The sequence below is a fragment of the Aedes albopictus genome, chromosome 1 (assembly GCF_035046485.1).
Source record: "Aedes albopictus strain Foshan chromosome 1, AalbF5, whole genome shotgun sequence".
NCBI classification, from domain to species: Eukaryota; Metazoa; Arthropoda; class Insecta; order Diptera; family Culicidae; genus Aedes; species Aedes albopictus.
The window spans coordinates 61,822,626-61,839,986 of record NC_085136.1 but is presented as its reverse complement, the minus strand read 5'-3'; the positions used below and the strand labels follow the sequence as shown (position 1 = coordinate 61,839,986).

At 42.6% G+C, this 17,361-nt stretch overlaps 1 protein-coding gene across 4 annotated transcripts in view; it reads right to left on the bottom strand.

Annotated features, from left to right (window-relative positions):
• Nucleotides 1-17,361, bottom strand: part of LOC109401866 (titin-like) — a 206,581-nt gene that overhangs the window by 104,786 nt on the left and 84,434 nt on the right. The window lies entirely within an intron of this gene.

Sequence of the window (17,361 nt, the reverse complement as noted above, 5' to 3'; positions counted from 1 at the left end):
CGCGTATGTCTCCAGGATATTCTTTCTGGGATTCAACATCCGGGATTTGTTTTAAATGCCTCCAAGAACTCTTCTTGGGATTCCTGCAAGAATTCCTCCTGGAATTCTTTCTGAAACTCCTCCAGGAATCAATGCAATCTTCTGGAGCTGCATCAGGGATTCCTCCAAGAGTACCTCCATAGACCAATTTCTAACCTCTACGCACTCTTTTAGGGATTTTTTCAGGATTTCGTCAATATTTTCAACGATTCCTGCAGTACTCCTCCTGGGATTTCTTCAGAAACTTCTCCTGGAATTCTCTCAGAAGTTGATCCTTGAAAACAGTCCACGGCGCGTCCAGATGACCGTACTCTTACTTTTGTAGGAAATTCTGTCGCTTGGCGGCAGTAAAAATAGTCCACAGCGCGTCCGGATGACCGCACCCATACGTTTGTAAGCAACTCTGTCCCATGGCGACAGTAAAAACAGTCCACAGCGCGTCCAGATGACCGCATCCTTATGTTTGTAAGAAATTCTGTCTCATAGCGACAGTAAAAACAGTCCACAGCGCGTCTGGATGACCGCCCTTTTGAAAGAAATTCAGTCTCATGACGACAGTAAACATAGTCTACAGTGCGTCTGGATTACTGTACTCCTAGTTTTGTAAGAAATTCTGTCTCACGGCGAGAGTAAAAACAGTCCACAGCGCGTCCAGATGACCGCATCCTTACTTTTGTAAGAAAATCTGTCTCATGGCGACAGTAAATACAGTCCACAGCGCGTCTGGATGACCGCACTTTGGAAGAAACTTTGTCTCATGGTGACAGCATTAACAGTCCACGGCGCGTCCGGATGACCGCACTTTTACTTTTCTAAGAAACTCTGTCTCAGGGCGACAGTAAAAACTGTCCACAGCGCGTTTGGATGACCGCATCCTTACTTTTGCAAGAAATGCTGCCTCATGGCGACAGCAAAAACAGTCCACAGCGCGTCCGGATGACCGCACTCTTACTTTTGTAAGAAATTCTGTCTCATGGCGACAGTAAAAACAGTCCACAGCGCGTCCTTTCCTTCTGTGACCGCCGAAGAAAAGTGCGCGGAGTTCAATAGTGAAACTTAAATTAATATTTGTGTTAAAAACTCAGTGTATATATCAGTATTATCAGCTGGTGTGTTCTTAAACCTAAAGTAAAAACTAAGAAGGAAAATCAAATTCTATACGACATTAAGATATAATCAATTAAGGTACGTTTATTGCAAATCAAACTAAACTAGTTGCCTTTAAGAGCTTTATGATTAAGTTTCCTACTCACACAGCCTCGGGAAGCTATGAGCTATCAAGTGCCGTGTCCAATGACAAGAGTTTGTTTAAATAAAGGTCATCGAATCGACAATCGTGATCAGTTTCGACCATCTTGAAGCCCTCTAGAAACCCTATTAAACGCCTTGTAACGCATGGAAATGCCTCTGTAATCCCTACTTAAACTCACCCGAAAGCCCACAAAGACTCTGAGGGATCCCTATGAAAACTCACAGAAACATCCTGAAACACCTTGAAACGCATTCAAACGCCTTTGAAACCCCTCCTCTGGGCCCCATCAAATCCCAATGAAACCACTTGAAACATCCTGAAACGCCTCGATGCGTCTCTGAAACTCTATTCCAAACCTCCTAAAGCTCACGGAACCACCGGGTACCCTTCACGCAATCGCCTCTGAAACCATCCTGAAAGTCCCCTGAAGCTCGCCTAAAAGTTTCAAAGAACCCTAGAACCTAACATGAACTTTTCCGAAACCCTTTGAAGGCTCCTGAAATGTCTTTTGAAACGCCTCTTGGCCGTTTAACATTTCTCTGAATCTCTACTGAAGCTCTCTCGAAAAGCTATGAACCCCTTAAAACATTAGAATAACTAGTACCGTATTATCCCGTTCACACGACACCGACTGTTGCCGAATAACCGCGGTAAACTTTCAATTCGAAAAACTGGTAACCCTACAGCACCTTGCTCAATGAAAATTGGCAACTCAATTTTTGTTTTTGTTTTGATTTTCGGATTTATTATGAAACACAATTTCAACAAATATTGCGGTGGCGCGAATGAAAAGCTCGGTCTTTCTACGATAGTTCCAACTCAGAACTTCCGAAAGTAGCGGCTGCAAGAGGAGCAGCTGCGGGTGCGAGTATAAGCGCAATATCAAACTGTTTTGCATTTACAGTGTACATCGCTGTGACATTCGAACACTTTTTAATTCGACATGTGTCGAATAAGAGGGGTACGAATTAAAAAGTGTCGTATTGAAACGTGTCGAACCAGCGGGGTAAGACGGTAATATCTAGTTTGCCACACCATAAAAGCGTCAATAGAGTTTTGCATCGAAATTTAACCTCAATTTTCTCTCCGAGTGAGAAAAGAACGGCAACGAATGGGAATCAAAACAAACCACCGGAAAATGTCAAAATTCGCGTGAGAGGGAAAAGGAAGGGACGAACGAGAATGGACCGAACGTTCATTCGTGACGTCACCTTGCAGAATTCTAGCGGAACTAGAAAACTTAGTGTCAAATACAGGGGGCCAGCAAAAGGCAAAATCTCCGTAGCTCACAACAACAACACGTTCAAAATTGTTTTGTGCTGAAAATTGATGCATTACACAATTTCTTACTGATTTATTTGCTATCTTCGCGTTGTCGTGTAATTTCGAACGATTGCACGCCTAAATTTTGGTAACCTTTTGCTAGCTTTACACGTTTTACTTAAGTAATAACTTATGGTAATGACTAATTCACAAATGTCGTGCACATCCCAGATCTGTCAGAATGCCCAAAAGTGTCAATTTCCCAAACATGTCAAATTCAGAGAAAATAGGTAGAGAAGCGAAGAGTGAACAGCCGCCTGAACGGCAACACTTTTTCTGTTTTGATTTCATTGCTCGGATGCTGGCAACTGTCGCAAAGCAGATTAATCCACCCATCGAAGGTAGTGCCTATCTCGCATACCGCATTTGAAAACTTTTTATACTGTTGTTGTATTAACTAGGAATTATCAAACTGATGTTCCAAAATGGAACAATTTTCATTAATTCAAGAATTCAATGTTGTTTGCACTGTCATCCATAATATTTGGAAACTTTGGTGAAAATTTGTTTGAAATGAGTGCAATACTTATCTTCACTTTTGCGGCAATCGTCAAGGTTTGTTGATTTTGTTCATTAGGATACCAGTTTGACGGTTCGATAAGGTATTTTTGGCTTCACACTATTCGCTTCTCTACCTATTTTCTCTAGAGTCCCTATAATAAGAGTCTGGCGGACTGTCACTTTCGACCGGAGCCAATCGAGCATGACGTCATAGTGTCCTCGCCGATAAATGCTACACCGTGACGTCATGCTCGATTGGCTCCGATCGAAAGTGACAGTCCGCCAGACTCTAACTAGACTGACTCTAATTTTCTCTGGTCAAATTCATGTGGACTACGGCACATCTATTCGTGGTTGACGTCCGTGCTGCCCCGCTGGTCAAATAAGTTTTGTTTACCAAAACAGAAGGTCCTCTACAACAGGATGGACACTTATAAACAATCATTTATAGGGTTTCTCATTAATGTTTAGACTACTGTGATAATTTGAGAATCCACTGAATTATCATTTCCAAGCGAAATTTCACACTAATCAAACTTATTTTGTTTACCTGTCGAGCATCCGACGACCCTGTCATGAACTCAACCGAACTTGTGTATGCCAGCCGCTGCGAAGTCGTGTGCGAAATTCGACTGTGATGATAATGAATTTCGGCCGAGTCTAAATGGGGCAAATGTCGCAATATTTCAAAGTAACCGATAAAGTGGTCTTCAGTTTTAGGGGTCCATCATTTTGACGGATGACAGCCCAATAACTGCAAACTTGTTCAACTTACTGGACTTCTAGTTAAAAATGCAATGCTTTGCACTATTTGCACTAGATCGGCACTAGACCATTTGCACCAATCGGCCGTCTACTGTCAAATAGACAGTCTGAGTAAATGCAAATTTGAGGAGGAAGAAATAAGAATCTACAGATAAATTCCTTGTTGTAGGTTCTGGATGACCCGGCTTTTCCTAGACTACTAAGACTGTCTCCATGTTTCCATCCACACCATCAATTTCAAATCCGCATCCAAATCGATTAAACGCCAATCGCCCGTGGTGTGTGAAGCCAATATCCATCTCAATAATCCCGGATGTATCACCCTTTGGGTCGGAAAATTAATCACTTGACGCCTCTCCTCTTCGTTTTGTCGATGCCTCTGGAGGACTTGGTGGAGTGAGATCGCTTCGTTCCAAAAATATATCCCCCCCTTCGCTTGTTGCGTCGTCTTGGCGCTGCCGCTAGGTATCGCCGGCGATCGAAACACGAGCGGTTATGGGCCCAGACAAACCAGGTTGTTGACAGTTGTCAGTGGTGTCGTCGTCGTCGTCGTCGTCGTCGTTGGCGACTATTTTTGGAAACAGTGTGACGGCTGCTAATTACATTGGGAAATGAATTGCCGCTACTGTCGCTTTAAGTTTGGACGGAAGAAGCCGCGCGCGGTGAAGAGCTTGAGATTTCCAACCACAGACAGGTGTCAGCGAAGGGGTGCTCTTTCTTAATTGAGACATTTTGCCCCGACAAGGTTACGAGCGAGGTCTGCTGGCTGGAGGAAACATGTCGTATGACCAGGTACATATGTACATTCAACTTGTTCGTTTCCTGAAACGTCAATGATGATGACGGCTCATGGAAGCGAAGAAAATGGAACCACCTGTTGACCGTTGAATTAATGTGCTTTGACCATAGACTAGATGAAGTTGTTCGCCTATCTTGAATGGGGATGAACTTATTGTTAAGAAAAGTAAATTTTACATAGAAAATTTACTTCTTTCCAATGAAAAGTTTATTATCATTCATCCAGTTCCTCCAGCCCACAATTCCCTCAGAAATCCCTTAAATGGTTTCTGTAATGGATCCTCTAAGAATCCCTCTAAGGATTCCTCCAACGAATCCTCCAAAATTATATAAAAAATCCTTCAAAAATTCTTTCAAGAATGCCTTCAGGAATTCCATTAAGGATTTTCTCACAAACATTCTCCAAAAAAAAAAGATCATTCCTGTTTTAATTAATAAAAAAACCGAATCATGAAAAACCCTGGACACTTTGACCTTAATTTACTTTCACTTATCGGAGAGGGGGGGGGGTGCCGTAAACCAAATTGGACGTAAAAAAAACAGAGGTCTAACCAATTTCCATTGAAATGCACATCCCAGATGCTAGTTTACCTTCTCCATATGTTCAACAAAGTTTGAGTGCTATCACTATTTGAAATTATGACATCAGATGGCAACACTGATCGATCTACATAAGACCGTCCATTAACTGGGTATGTTGCCAGTTATCAGGTAAAATTTTGTCTTTTTATGTATAGGGATCGAAGGCAGATAGCAATGTGTCGTCTTTGGCAAAGCTGTTCAGAAGGGAATATTCTAATGATCCACTAACTAGTTGGTGATTTCGCCGCTAGGTGGCGCTAGTGATCAATGTTGTTCAGAAGGACGAGATCATGCTTGTTATTCATCAATTAGTTGGTGATTTGAGACACAAAGATTCTGGTAATTCTTCAATAAGTCGGTGATTTTGCCACTAGGTGGTTCTAGTTTCCAAGTCAAGTTTTAGACTTGTCTATCTCAGAATCGAAAGCAGATAGAAAAGTGTCGTCTTCGGCAAAGTTGTTTAGAAAGACAAGAACATTCTGGTGATTCACAGTTGGTGATTTCATCGCTAGGTAGCGCTAGTTTTCAAGTAGAGTTTTTGACTTCTTTATCTCAAAATCTACAGCAGATAGAAATGTGTCGTCTTCGACAAAGTCGTTCAGAAAGACAAGAACATTCTGGTGATTCACCAATTTGATGATCATTTCATCGCTAGGTGGCGCTAGTTTTCAAGTAAAGTTTTAGATTTCTCTATCCAGAAATCTTCAGGATGTACTTTTTGCCTTTCTCGTACACTAAGTGTACTAGAAAGGCTATATGTTCACTCCAAAAATGACTTTTTGATAGAAGGCCCGGAGAGCCGATTCACATATACCAATCAACTCAGCTCGGCGAATTGAGGTGATGTCTGTGTGTATGTATGTGTGTGTGTATGTATGTGTGTGTGTGCGTATGTGTGTATGTGTGTGTACAAAAAACTCACATCACTTTTTGGCAGTAATCCTCAACCGATTTTAATGACCGATGGTTCATTCGACGCGGCATATAGTCCCATTGTTTCCTATTGAAAATGGTTCGTATCGGTCCAGCCGTTCCGGAGTTATGGCCATTTAGGTGTTCCGGACCGGTGCCCCTGGGAGGGGCCAGACATAAAAATGCAACAAACCCATGCATGCGACACATCAAATCATGGCATTTTGGATAACCTGATGAACGGTGAGCAGGAAAATAGTCTCAGACCATATCAGAACCAGTAGTGTTCCGGAACCGGTTCCGGATATCCCGCCGGAATTGGCCAAATATAAAAGAGAGCCAAACCCACGCATGCGACACATCAAACAGCGGCATTTTCGATAACCTGATGACCGGTTAGCAGGAAAACAGTATCAGACCATATCCAAACTGGTAGTGTTCCGGAACCTGTTCCGGGTGTCCCGCCGGAAGTGGCCAAATATAAAATTGAACATAGCTCATTAATACGACACATCAAACAGCGGCATTTACGGTAACCTGTTGAACGGTTAGCAGGAAAACAGTATCAGACCATATCCAAACTGGTAGTGTTCCGGAACCTGTTCCGGGTGTCCCGCCGGAAGTGGCCAAATATAAAATTGAACATAGCTCATTCATACGACACATCAAACAGTGGAATTTTCGGTAACCTGATGAACGGTTAGCAGGAAAACAGTATCAGACCATATCTAAACCGGTAGTGTTCCGGAACAGGTTCCGGATGTCCCGCCTGAAGTGGCCAAATATAATGGAGAACCAAACCCACGCATGCGACACATCAAACAGCGGCATTTTCGATAACCTGATAAACGGTGAACATGAAAACAGTATCAGACAATATCTAAACAGGTAGTGTTCCGGAACAGGTTCTGGTTGTCCCGCCAGAAGTGGCCAAATATAAAATTGAACATAGCTCATTAATACGACACATCAAACAGCGGCATTTACAGTAACCTGATGAACGGTTAGCAGGAAAACAGTATCAGACCATATCCAAACTGGTAGTGTTCCGGAACCTGCTCCGGGTGTCCCGCCGGAAGTGGCCAAATATAAAATTGAACATAGCTCATTCATACGACACATCAAACAGTGGAATTTTCGGTAACCTGATGAATGGTTAGCAGGAAAACAGTATCAGACCATATCTGAACCGGTAGTGTTCCGGAACACGTTCCGGATTTCCCGCCGGAAGTGGTCAAATATAAAAGAGAACCAAATCCATGCATGCGACACATCAAATCACGGCTGATCAACCTGATGGCCTGTTATTAATGAAGTAAGCGCAGAGCACATTGGACAGTTGACAGTTGTATTCCGGAACCGGTTCCGGTTGTCTCGCCGGAAATGGCCTTTTATAAGAGTGAACCAAACCCATGCATACGACACATCAGAGCGCGGCTTCTTTGATAACCTAATGAAAGGTTAGCAAGAAACTAGTCTCCGACCATACCTGAACGGGTAGTGTTCCGGAACAGGTGCCGGATGTCCCACCGGAAGTGTCCAATTATAATAGTAAATCGATAACCTGATGAACGGTTAAAGAAAATAGTCTCAGACCAAATTTGGGTTGATGGATTGATTTGTCTTTATTAAAGAGACGCACATTTGGGAGAACCATTGACAATGTCCGCATTCACCAGGGACCAGTGTTATTTAATAGAGCACAAGATCTTATCAGTAGCTAAATGTAAACGCGAAAGAAAATCATAAACTTTCCATTATTCACTGTTAAATTTTCAAAAGTGTGATGAAAACTACAACGGCGCTTACGTCAACTATTCGAATATGGGCAGGATAACCAGTTGACAAGAAAATAACCACAAACTATATTTGGGACAACCAGTAGTGTCATGGAATCGGTTCCAGGTATCCGCCGAAAATGATCAAACGTGGAATTGAACCAAACCTATGCATGCGGCACATCAAATAGTGGAATTATGAAAGTGAACAAAACCAATGTTAGCGATAAATCAAATTGTGGATTTTTAAAAGCCTGGAAAACGTTGGGTAAGATTAAAAGTGAAGAAATAGTCATAGTCTTTATATACGCAAGAGAATAAAATCGTGACCAAAGCAATCTCATCAAATCACACAATTTCAAATTCCTTTGGTGTTAATATAAAGTACGATAGATCAACGTATCATGAGAAAATTAGAATTTGATTGCATCAACAATGAATCTCCTTTTGCGTCTAAAATTACTGTGCACAACTTGGTCTATAAGGAGGTCAAATTTTACATGAATCGTTCTCAGGATCGGCTAATGTCAACGTAAAGATGATGAGAACATATTTGACGGCACTATCACCACTAGGTGGATTAATCTTGGTTTTTTTTAAAGTCTTCCGGATAATCGAGTCGAGCCTATATCGAACTTTATAGTCCTAATCAGAAGACGTTTAAAATTAGCTGATTTTGAGGGCCTTGGACAGTTCTCCTATGAAAATGACAGTTCAGCGTTTGCGCCTTTGTTCGGCAGTGGCATACACGGACCTGTCAACTGAAAAGGTCTATTTGAATCTGCATGACCAGTGTTGTTATAACATATTTTGAGTGTCGCAATGTGAAACAATGTAAGGGCATCTTCAGGAGCGTTATAAAATGTATGGGAGTTATGAAATGCATCTAGAACTGCACCTCTATCATCTTCAGCAGGCATTTCAAATTTATAAATTCGAACAGTTTTGTTACAAAATTTGAAACTGACATACGACCCCGTTCTATTTTTGCACAAATTTGAAACAAGATTTTGACGCGTTCTATTTATGTTGTTGCCAAGTCAAATCATATATATGCCCTCTGGGAACATCATTCTACCGAGTCCAATGGGGTTTATGATTTGTAGGTCATTGACAATTAAATTTACCGATTTCCGTAAGAAGTCTGCAGGATTTAGAACTGCTGCTGAAGATGCCCATGTTTGAGTTCTATTTTTGACAGTTACAAATTTTGTAACCGTTTTAAAAATATAACTAGAACTGAAACGCTCCTGGAGATGCCCTAATGCTCTTGAAGAGCACTATAACATAGACGAGGGCATCGATGAACATTGAGTTCACTGAGCCTGATTTTTTTGACAGCACAGCGGGGTCGACTCTCAACAACTTCTACTCAGAGATGCATCACCAAAGCTCAAGAACTCAAGGTAAATCTAAATGACTTGCTGATAATGTGTTACGAAACTTTAAACTACGATGGACATGAACACCATCCCAATTGCAGTGAATTACATTTTCAGATTTTTATTTATAGTTCAGCAGTGTTGCCAGCTTTAAAAATATTTTGTTTTATTCTATGCATTATGAAATAGCGTTTGACGTCTGCTTAATTTATGCTGAAGAGTCTGATATATTGCAAACATTACTATTCAGAAACATATGATTCTATTTGAACATAGTTGCCATCTAACATAAGAAATAATGATAACAGGAGCTATCACTGGTTGGTTTTTGATGTTCTTTTGAACTTTACTGATCATTATATGTTATCATTATATCAAACTATTGGAGATTTTGAGCATTGATTGAAATGGATCTAAATTTTTAACGTAAATCATTGCGGCCTAAAATAAACGAAGGTCGTATTGTTGTTCATGATATTGTATGTTGCTTTCATAACAAAACGCGCTGCCAACTTCCAGTCGGCATTTCTGAATCATCGCAACGAATCAAGCACCATCTCTGCTGCTGTTTGTGTTAGTGAGATAGGAGAAACGTCAGACTCCTGCCTGCTGATTGGCTGCGACGACTCTGGCGACGGTTTCATTCGCGACGGATTCAAATCGTCGCGTTCGATAAGGGGGGAAACCGTCAATATCACGAAGGAGTTGCCCATAACCATGAATAGGATTAAGTGTTTGATGAAAAATATATAGGGTATCGCGCTACTTGGGCGGTGGTTTTCTTCGTCTGTTATTTTCGTCTGTTTTCCACTGTAACTCGGTCAATTTTGAACCGATTGACTTGAAATTTTGTACACGGGTAGATACTATACCTATCTCACCGCATTCCAAGAATTGTGTCAATTGGTTCAAGATTGACTGAGTTATAGTGGAAAACAGACGAATATAGAAGCCACCGCCCAAGTAGCGCGATTCCCTACGATCGCTACAAGCGTTACAAGCATTTTCAAGAACGTGATTATTTAAGCACCATGCTCGCCCTAAGTGGTAAAAACCGTTCCATGAGATAAGAAAACAACATCGTTACTGGATCGCGAGGCCTTCCAAAGATAAAACAAATTCAGTGTATACTGCTAGTTTATTTGTCCGTAGGTATTGTTATTCAAGATCGTCAGCTTCCTCTACAGCTGATAATATGATGCAATTTGCACGACTGATGCAACGTACAAGAGGATACGAAAATCTGCTCAGTAAACAAAGTTTGTTATTTACCTCTTATCAAGCAGAGGTGAAAGTAATAATAGTCGGGCTTCAACTCTGCCGCTGATACAAATATAGACAGAATTTTTTACTGAAGTAAGGATGCGGCCATCCGGACACGTTGTGGACTGTTGTTACTGTCGCCATTAGACGGAATTTCTTACTAATGGTGCGGTCATCCGGACGCAATGTGGATTGTTTTACTGTCGCCATGAGACAGAATTTCTCACAAAACTAAGGGTGTGGTCATGCGGACGCGCTGTGGACTGTTACTACTGTCGCAATGAGACGGAATTTCTTACAAAAGTAAGGGTGCGGTCATACGGACGCGCTGTGGACTGTTTACTGTCACCATTAGACAGAACTTCTTACAAAGGTAAGGGTGCGGTCATCTGGGCACGCTGTGGACTGGTTACTGTCACCATGAGAAAGAATTTCTCACAAAAGTAAGGGTGCGGTCATCTGGACTCGCTGTGGACTGTTGTTACTGTCGCCATTAGACAGAATTTCTTACAAAAGTAAGGGTGCGGTCATCCGGACGCAATGTGGACGGTTTTACTGTCGCCATGAGAAAGAATTTCTCACAAAAGTAATGGTGCGGTCATCTGGACTCGCTTGTTACTGTCGCCATGAGACAGAATTTCTTCCAAAAGTAAGGGTGCGGTCATCCGGACACGCTGTGGACTGTTTTACTGTCGCCGTGAGACAGAATTTCTTACTAAAGTAAGGGTGCGGCCATCCGGACACGCTGTGGACTGTTTTTACTATCGCCATGATACAGAATTTCTTACAAAAGTAAGGGTGCGGTCATCTGGACGCGCTGTGGACTGTTTTTACTATCGCCATGAGACAGAATTTCTTACAAAAGTAAGGGTGCGGTCATCTGGACTCGCTGTGGACTGTTGGTACTGTGGCCATTAGACAGAATTTCTTACAAAAGTAAGGGTGCGGTCATCCGGACGCACTGTGGACTGTTTTTACTGTCGCAATTAGACAGAATTTCTTACTAAAGTAAGGGTACGGTCATCTGGACGCGCTGTGGACTGTTTTTACTATCGCCATGAGACAGAATTTCTTACAAAAGTAAGGGTGCGGTCATTCGGACACGCTGTGGACTGTTGTTACTGTCGCCATGAGACAGAATTTCTTACAAAAGTAAGGATGCGGCCATCCGGACGCAATGTGGACCGTTTTACTGTCGCCGTGAGACAGAATTTCTTACAAAAATAACGGTGCGGTCATCCGGACGCACTGTGGACTGTTGCTACTGTCGCCATTTCTATTGATACACTCGAAGCTTCATTCAAGTAGAATCTATTTAAATGAAATCCGCATGGGGTCCTCCATTTAAGTAACGTTACCCAAATGAAATTTAATTGTGTTAAGAGCAGTTGGAGTGTTTTAGATTAGAGATAAGATTGGTTTACGGGAAATAAATAGAGAGTGATGTTGACGGGAGTTTAGGGCGTGCTCAGGGGGGAACGATGATGGGGGGAGGGGGGTTGAAACTGTTTAAGGTTTCTTAAAAACTTTCTTGAACATAAGCCATCGAATCTACATGTGCTTGAATGATCGAATGAAAGGCATGCTTTCACAGCCTTATGCAACCGTGTGCTGACAAGTGGTAAGTTCAAATTTTGTTAAAGAATCTCTAAGAGCTCCGTTGAGTATAGGTCATCGGATGTACAACCGTAAACAGTCGCTGAAATCTCACTAAAGCTCACTTACGAGCAGTGATCCGAAATGTATTTTTAGAAACCCCCTCAAAACCCCATGTAACGCACCTGAGACCCTCAGAAACCCCGGAAAACTCTTACGTAACGCCTCTGAAACGCGCCCAAAATCCTATGAAGCATTTAGAAATCCCCCTAAAACCCCCTTGAATCCATGTAACGTACCTGAAACCTTCAGAAACCCCCAAAACGCCTCTAAAACCAGCGTAAAATAGTCTGAAGCTTTCTGAAATACCTTCGAAACACCCTCTAAAACCCCCTCGAACCCACGTAACGCCAAAAATCCTCTGAAGCTTCCTGAAATGCCTTCGAAATCCCCCTAAAACCCCGTCGGACCCCATGTAACGCATCCAAAAGACCCTCAGAGGCGTTTCAAAGCTTTTCTAGATGTTTCGATACGTTTCAGGGCGTTCCGTGGCTTTTCAGGAGGTTTAACGGTGCCTTCAGAGGGTCGCAGGTGAATTTGACAGAGCTTGAACAGGGGCTTTAGAGACGTTTCAAAGCGTTTCAAGACGTTTTATGGCGTTTTAATGCGTTTCAGGGCGTTTCAGGAGGTTTAAGGGGGGCTTAAGGTGGCTTCAGTGGTTCGCAGGTGAATTTCACAGAGGTTGAATTTGGGATTCAGAGGCGTTTCAAGGCATTTCAATGCGTTTCAGGGTATTTCAGGAGGTTTCACATAGATTTTAGGGGGCTTCAGAGGCTCTCAAGTGAATTTCACGGATGTTTCATAGAGGTTTAAGAGGCGTTTCAAAGCGTTTTAAAGCATTTCAAGGCGTTTCAGAGCGTTTTAATTCATTTCAGGGCGTCCCAGGAGGTTTGAGGAAGGTTTTAGAGGGCTATAGAGGCTCTCAGGTGAATTTCACGGAGTTTACATGGGAGTTTCAGAAGCGTTTAAAGGCGTTCCAAAGTGTTTAAAGGCGTTTCAATGCGTTTCAGAAGTTTTCACATGGGTTTTAGGGGCTTCAGAGGCTCTCAGGTAATTTTTATAGGGGTTTTAGAGGCGTTTCAGAGCGCTTCAAAGAGTTTCAAGACGTCTTAATGCGTTTCAGGGCGTTTCAGGATGTTTCAGGAGATTTCACAGGGGTTTTAGGGGGCTTCAGTGGCTCACAGGTGAATTTCATGGAGGTTTTGTAGGGGTTTTAGAGGCATTTCAAAGCGTTTCAAGACGTTTCAAGGGTTTTCGCTGCGTTGCAGGGCGTCCCAGACAAACAGACATATTACTCAAATCGAAATCATCGAACGATTTAACGATCATTTTGAAAATAAAGTGTGGTTCGGACTGTGTTCGCATGTGTCATGGTGGCGCTGCTGTTCCTACATCACCTCTCAATTTTGAAGAGAAATGAACGCGACGCTGATCAATGTTTACAGAAAATGACTCAATCGTGAACCTTCATTCATGTTTTTTGAATGGATGACGCCACGGGGGAGTCGTCACCTGCAAAATTGTTATTTCGAGCCGAGGGAAATAACACCTGCAAATGAGTGCTTCGGATTGAGCATTATAGACGGTGCTAGTGAGATGCCAAACGATGTTTTCAAGCAATTTTCTCCTAAGTAATATGCCAGACAAACGTGCCAGGAGATTTCAAGGGGATAAAGTACGAAAGCAGGGGCAGGACACATGATTGAAAAACGATTTTTTTTACCATATTTGTATTTGGATCAAGACGTTCATTATCATTTGAGGCATTTAGAACCTTATTAGAACATGTTTTTGTAATCAGGACTAGATGTTTACGGCAATCCTGACTATCCAGACTTCACTGAAATCGTATCCGCGAAACTTATTCGTCATCCATCCAACTAATCTTCCCGATTCTCCTGCGGTCTCTTCTTCTCGCCACGCACTTCATCCGTCAGCGATTTGATCTGATCCTCCGTTTCCCGGTTGATTCGTTCCTGTTTCTTGATAAACTTTCGCGTTTCATCCGACTGTCTCTCCAGGGCGCTCGTGCGGTCCTGCAAGTCGCCGAACTCTTGGATCGCCTCTCGATTGATCGCCTGCTGATCCCGGTAGAACTTTTGCAGCTCATCGTTCACGCTGTCCTGCTGGCGACTGATTCTGTCGATTTCGGCGGAAACGCCGGCTTGTGCCAGACCGGCGCCCAGACCGGTGGCAGTCGACTTGACTATTTTACCGAAGATATTCTGTTTGGGATACTTGAGCTTGTTAGGCATTTTAGGTTCACGAGTTTAGACGTCACTAACAACTGAGAGATTTTCTAGAGATTCACTTGAGCGAACTATTCCTCACAAGCGACTCGCTTTTATAGGCGTTAAGCGTGCTAGATGCTAGGCATACTATGATTCATCGTGTGTCCAGATCTACGTGCTGCCTGGAAGTGAATTTGTTGCCATGCAAACGTCATGATTAACGCCAGTAGTGTGCCATACAGTATTTACTGGTCATGCATCAAACGAGTGAACACCTAATGTGTGCACTGCGAATGAATCATCTAAATTTACTCAGCTGGAGCTTATAACAGAGACCTAATCGTAGAGGACACGGCAGTCTCTTGGTGTTATTTGTCGTGGCAGCTTCTCGTTAACATTATTATAAAAGGGGTTTCTCCAGCTACTGCAAGGTTCAATCTCAAAACTTTGTCATCAATAACGTAGATTTTGTAACAGCGTGAATTATACAGTTCAAGGAATCGGTGACCATGGATCGTAGATCAGTTACAACCACGTTCGGTATTGTTGAAGGCGGTTGCCAAATAGGAGGCCCAAGTCGCCACCGGAAAATCTCCGATAATATATGGACCAACTTTATACTAAATCAGCACCAAACTCACTTGGAGGCGGCAAAAGCGTTCGCAGGCCAACAACAGCGCGTAGCGAATTTGGAACAGCGCTCCAGCCAGCTGGAAATATTCATCAAAGAAAAGCAACAGATAAACCAAGCAACCCTCGACGCATTGAAAGCCCTGCAAGCCGAAATGCGTGCTGCCGGAGGACAAAGGAGGAATAAGCAGAGAGCGATAAAACAGGGCTACTCGGATGAGGAGGAATCAGATGACGACACGGAACACGTTTGCGACGAATGTCAACGGACGCTGAAGTGTTTGGAATACTTGGTGGAAAAGAAACTTAAAATAGGTCACTGAGGCGCATTGGAGTCATGAAGCAGTTAGTTCATTCGACAGGTGATGGATCCATCGATGAACCGAATTCACTCGTTCCGAGAAATTTGACATTAGAGCGGGTCCGATTCCAATCAGAATTGAACGATTCTTATTGGAAACGGCCCCGCTCCAGCGTTAAAATTCTCGGACCGAGTGAATTCGATTCATCGGTGAATAAGTCCATAGACGAGTGCACCGATGAACGGAATTCATCGCGGTCCGCAAATTTTGACACTAGAGCGGGGCCACTTCCAATCAGAAATGAACGATTGTTCAATTCTGATTGGGAATGGCCCCGGTCTAGTGTTAAAATTCTCGAACCGCGACGAATTCAGTTCATCGGTGCACTCGTCTATCTGTCAACTGTCAAACAACACAAGTCAGACGTTAGATCATTAAAAGCCTATCAGCGACTGCCCCGCACTCGTACAAAACTAGTTTTCAATCCAGAAACCAGGAGCTGCTAAAACAAAGTTGAATAACCGAATAGAATCATAGTGGCACAATGTCTAACGGCATGCAACGGAAAGTAGTGCAAATAAAGATAAGACATTCTTGGTTGGCTTTAGTAATCCGAAGATAAATATGAGAAAATCCACCGTCCGAGCAGTAATTTCAACGATGACACACTATACCAGTCACCATCCTCCGCGGTACAGTTGACGACCGGTAACCGCAATATCAATGTTAACGTTTTTTTTTAATGATTCTAATTGGAAACGGTCTCGCTCTAGTGTCAAAAGTCTCGGACCGAGTGAAGTCGGTTCACCGATAGACGAGTGCACCGATAGACGAGTGCTCCGATGAACTGCATTCATCGCGGTCCGAGAATTTTGACACTAGAGCGGGGCCATTGCCAATCAGAATTGTTCAATTCTGATTGGAAATCGTTCAATTCTGATTGGAAACGGCCCCGCTCTAGTGTCAAAGTTCGCGGTCTGCGATGAATTCAGTTCATCGGTGCACTCGTCTATAGACGTGTGCATTGATGAACTGAATTCATCGCGGTCCGACAATTTTGAAACTAGAGCGGGGCCATTTCCAAACAGAAACGTTCAATTCTGATTAGAAATCGTACATTTCTGATTGGAAGCGGCCCCGCTCTGAATTCAGTTCATCGATGCACTCGTCTATTCGTTCATTATTTTCTGTTTTTGATGAATTTCAACGGTAACGCTTTTGGAAATGACTTAATCGATCCAATAGGGAATTCCTTCAGCCATTTCTTTGAAGAATCTTCCCGTAGTTCTTTTCAGAAGTTCTTCAGCAATACTTTTGTAAAACTCCCTCTGTTATTCCAAAGAGAATTCCTTAAATTTGGATATGGGTTACGTTCATATGCATTCATTTAACCTACGTTAATAATATCAAAAGGTGATTGGTAGTCTGGGATGTTCTGGGTGTTCCAAAATGTCCTATAGGGAAGTCCTTCAAATCTACACGAATAATTAGATGTGGTTTCGCCATAAATCATATCATTGCAATATCTGGTGGAATCCGTGAAGCTTTTGAAGTCTGCAACACCTTTTCTAGATACTATAGGGATATTCCAGGTCAACCAAACTAGCTTGGAGCTCAGAACTTCAGGTCTACACTCGTAACAGTAGCCATATCTGTTATAGTGAGTAACGTTGCATACTCAATAGCACCTACTGAACCAATCGGAGGTCTACTTGATATTATTATAAACATTTGGGACATTCAGGGCCGTCAAAATATTGTCCTACAATGAAGTCCTTCAAATCTTCAAGAACTACGTTATGAGTTTTCGACAAAAATCATAGCATTGCATAATCTGGTGGGGTCCGTGAAGCTCTTGAAATCTTAAAGATCATTTAGAGACACTATAGGGATATTCCAGGTCAGCCAAACTACCTCGGAGTTCAGAACTTCAGGTCTACATTCGTA